At 51.2% G+C, this 4,814-nt stretch overlaps 1 pseudogene; it reads left to right on the top strand.

Annotated features, from left to right (window-relative positions):
* The first annotated feature begins 679 nt into the window (after nt 1-679).
* Nucleotides 680-2,171, top strand: LOC102001895 (annotated as a pseudogene).
* The last annotated feature ends 2,643 nt before the right edge of the window (nt 2,172-4,814 follow it).

Consider the following 4,814-nt stretch of genomic DNA (forward strand, 5'->3'; position numbering starts at 1 on the left):
GGACTTTCCTGAAGTGACAATTTAGTCACCGAGGTATGTTCTCAATGAGGATGCTATTTAAAATGCTGCTTTCTTACTCCTCAGTCTTTCACATCTGCCCCTGAGGTAAAAGCCCTGTGCTCTCTGTCCCAACATACTGGTCACCACCTGCCCCCCAAAAACTACGTCAACCTGCCTATACCTACCGTGGACTGAAAGCGCCAAATTACAGGTCAAAATAAACCTTTGTTCTTTTCAAACTGAGCATCTCTGGCATTTTGTTAAAGTAACAAAGATGACTAACACTGTTTTAAATATTACTAAGATTTCTTGGAATGAATGAATAGTAAAAGTTGAATGCAGGGTTAGCTGATTCTGTCAGGAATAAAAGTTCAACATAAAAATACAGTTGCGTGCATCCACACAGCAAGGAGTACTGTTTCGGAAACAATCTCTGGAAGTTTGCTTGTGGTTGTAAGAATGTCTCACTGGATAAGAGGTACAGTATTTCTTGTTGAATTTCAAAACTCATGCAAGTCTCAGGTCTTTTATGTCAGTCAAGAGTCTGATGTGCAGAGATGCATGAACCGGGAAGTAAGTTGCTGATAATAATTGTTCTTTTCAGTGAATAAAATTCTCAGTTAAAATCATCTTCCCCTGCCCAGCCTCCACCGCACATTCTCGTTTTCGCCAGGTCCCGCCGCAGCCGTGCGCCCGGCCCGACCCCGGCACCATGAGCTTCGGATCGGAGCACTACTTGTGCTCTGCCTCCTCCTACCGCAAGGTGTTCAGGGACGGCTCGCGCTTGTCCACGCGCCTCTCCAGGCCGGGAGGCTCGGGCAGCTTCCGCTCGCAGTTGCTGTCCCGCAGCAATGTGGCCTCCACGGCCGCCTGCTCCTCGGCCTCGTCTCTCGGCCTGGGCCTGGCCTACCGCCAGCTGCCTGCCTCCGACGGGCTGGACCTAAGCCAAGCCGCGGTGCGCACCAACGAGTACAAGATCATCCGCACGAACGAGAAGGAGCAGCTGCAGGGCCTCAACGACCGCTTCGCTGTCTTCATCGAGAAGGTGCACAAGCTGGAGACGCAGAACCGCGCGCTCGAGGCCGAGCTGGGGGCGCTGCGTGTCGGTGAGCTCTTCCAGCGCGAGCTGCGCGCGCAGCTGGAGGAGGCGAGCTCGGCGCGCGCGCAGACCCTGCTAGAGCGGGACGGGCTGGCCGAGGAGGGGCAGCGGCTGCAGGCACGCTGCGAGGAGGAGAGCCGCGGGCGCGAGGGCGCAGCAGCGCAACGTGGACGGCGCCACCCTGGCCCGCCTGGACCTGGAGAAGAAGGTGGAGTCGCTGCTCGACCAGCTGGCTTTCGTGCGCCAGGTTCACGACGAGGAGGTGGCCGAGCTCCTGGCCACGCTGCAGGCGTCGTCGCAGGCCGCCGCCGAGGTGGACGTGTCCGTGGCGAAAAACCGGACCTGAGTTCGGCTCTCCGGGAGATCCGCGCCCAGTACGAGTCCCTGGCCGCTAAGAACCTGCAGTCAGCCGAGGAGTGGTACAAGTCCAACTTCGCCAACCTGAACGAGCAGGCGGCGCGCAGTACTAAAGCCATCCAAGCCATCTCCTCCGAGAGGAGATCCACGAGTACCGGCGCCAGCTTCAAGCTCGTACCATTGAGATCGAGGGTCTGCACGGGGCCAATGAGTCCCTGGAGAGGCAGATCTTGGAACTGGAGGAGCGGCACAGCGCCGAGGTGGCCGGCTACCAGGATAGCATTGGGCAGCTGGAGAATGACCTAAGAAACACCGAGAGTGAGGTGGCTTGCCACTTCGGGAATACCAGGATTTGCTCAATGTCAAAACGGCCCTTGACATTGAGATAGCATCTTACAGGAAACTGCTGGAAGGCGAAGAGACACGATTTAGCACCAGTGGATTAAGCATTTCAGGGCTGAATCCACTTCCCAACCCAAGTTATCTGCTCCCTCCTAGAATCCTTAGTTCTGCAACCCCCAAAGCCTTATCCACTGGGCTGTCCCTTAAAAAGGAAGAGGAGGAAGAAGAGGAAGGGGCTTCTAAGGAAGCCTCTAAGAAAACATCTAAGATAGGGGAAAGTTTTGAAGAAACACTGGAGGAAACGGTGATATCTACGAAGAAAACCGAGAAGTCAAATATAGAAGAAAGCACCATTTCAAGCCAAAAGATGTAATTCCAATATGAAAAAAAAAAGTTAGCGCCTACGAGGGAATACACTTGACTTGTCCACAGCTTACTTCTGAACCGCAGCCCCAGCCACGGCTATCGAATGTCTCTAAGGCTTCAATGTCACATTTAGTACTGAATCCTTACTTTCTCCTGTTGAAAAGCCACCCACTATGGGCAAACTGCAGTCCTGGAGCAGTCAGAGGAGTTCCCTGAGAAGACAGCTTTCTCACCCACAGCTCGGGCTTCACAGTGACAGATGACTCAGGTACAGAGCAAGGTGCTAATTCTGGTCATCATTCACTGTGAACTGAAATGGAAACCTATGTTTATCCACTATCCCCCGCCAGTACCCAGCTATAGATTCTTACTGTAGATGCCTAAAACAAAAATCACTGCCAAGGATAAGCCAGTGGTCCAGACCCCATCACCCCATCACCCCATTCCCGCTGATAGAGCTGAGTCACACATGACAGGTGGTTCTCTCATGGGCACATTCCTTCCTCCCCTACATTCCTTATTTCCTTTCCTTCCACCCAAGAGGAGGGGAAAGGCTAGTGTAGCGTCCCTAAACTCATGTAGAGCTTCCTCTCTTTGTGCTCTTTGCTCTGTGCGTAAGAGTAGATGCATGCTGACATTTCTGTGATCTGTGGAATGACTTCTCCTCGCCCATGTCATGTCCTTTCACATAAAGAAAGAGAAAAAGATAATAACAGCAGTGATTGATTGTAAGGTCTTCCCAAAAAATAAAAAGGATCTCCACTTAATTGGGGGGGGGGACCTACCTTCAATGTTGTAGCTTTTCACTTTAACTTTAGAAGCACAGTGATAGTTGTCCTATGCTGTTCTTAAGGCAACCTCAGACTTAGTAGCATTAAGTACAAGAGGTGAGTACATCTCTGAGTGGGAAAGACCAAGGTCTCCTCTGTGCTGGTTGCCGTGTAGTGGTATAGAATTAGCTTTTTCATACCCTTGCCCTCAAATCTATAGTCCCCTTCCTTTTAGTCTAGGGGGCGTCAAGAGGCCTCGGTTTTTAGGAGTGCGACATATAGGATACTTTATCACCAGACACAGTGCTACTGCCCAAAAGTGAAAAAACAAACAAACACTTCTGGTCAATCAACACCACCAGCAAATATTTTTTTTTAAAAAAAAAAATCTCTCAAGAGTCTTTCCCCAACAGTTGCATTGCTGCAGTAGGTGGGTATTGATCCCCCTAAGGACAGAAACTCAGAGTTCAGGAGGGGTATTCATACTCCGCCCCCCCCATCCAAAGAGGCAGGCTGGAAAGTCAGCTCCTGGTGCACCCAACTGCGTCATCCACGTGTCCTGTCTGCCTCGTGTGCCAAATTTGATGCAGGATTTTCCCTGTCTCTGCTCACTTCCACCAGAGCTATACAGTGTCTGTCCTGTCTCCACCCACGTCATCGCAAGCTGTGCTGATAAGGACGTGATGCTAATATTGAACTCATCCTAGCACGTGCTTCAGTAGATCAAGAAACTGAAAAGACACTTTCCTCTCCCTGACCCACCATCCCCTCTTGGCCCCCACACTTACTGTAAGACGCTAGTAATATGAGAAATTAAAAGTCATTAATCCTTAAAAAAAATCATTTTCCCCAAACCCAACCCCAGGAACTAAATGGTGTATCATGTGCTGGGTCACCTGCACTCACCAGGGCATGAAGGCCTTGGAGTGCTGTCTCGGCAGTTCCTGCTCAACCCAAACACCTACAGAGGGCAGCCCACAACCACCTGTAACTCTATCTCCAAGGAATCTGACATCCCCATTATGGCCTCTAAAGGACCTGCATATATGGCAGGCGCACACACACACACACACACACACACACACACACGTGCACATGCCGATCCCCAGAATCCCCAGCAGGTACAGAGCAACCGGCAGCTCCAGGCCCTGCTTTTGCAGAAGGTAGTGTTGAGTTCCAGGGCCCTTACTTGGACCTCACAGCTCCAGCTGCCAACCCTTGCATTAAAATCAGTGTCAGCACCACCAACTCAGAGTCTGAAAAAGGGATGGGACCTTGAGAAGTCACTGTTCTCACCCTTCAGCCTGGTAGACGAAGTGTGACTTTTCCTGCCTTTTGTGAGTGTGACTACTCTCCACTCACGACCATGCTACTGCCACACCCTTCTTAGGCACTAGTCCAGGCTCTCCTTGAGACACTTCTAGACTTCTCCTATCCCTAGAGGAGTCAGAGAAGAAACAAAAGGCCCTCCAAATACAGCACGCTTCCTGGAGCTGAAGAGACCCTCCACACTCTTAGCCCTGCTTCGCCTCTAGTTGGACAATCTCTGTTTTTCTGACCCCGGTCTTCATCAATTCACCTGTGAAACAGAAAGTTTCACATTGTCTGGTGCCTTTTGTGGAAATCATTTAGCATTTCTAAGAAACCCTTCCAGAACCCCCAACCCCCACATCTCTTTCTCTCCTCCATCCTCTGTCTGAGTACCAACTGCACCACCATCCCCCAGACCTGCCAAGTCACCCCTCTGTAGGCCGGCAGCACAAGGTGACCCTTCCTGCCTAGAACTCCCTCCCTCTGCCTCCCAGGAGCAACTGCCATGGTTTTCCCTGTGATGGTTGGTCATGATAGTTAATTTAACATGGTGTAGAATCACCACAGAA

Source organism: Microtus ochrogaster, chromosome 6 (assembly GCF_000317375.1).
Source record: "Microtus ochrogaster isolate Prairie Vole_2 chromosome 6, MicOch1.0, whole genome shotgun sequence".
Lineage (NCBI taxonomy): Eukaryota > Metazoa > Chordata > Mammalia > Rodentia > Cricetidae > Microtus > Microtus ochrogaster.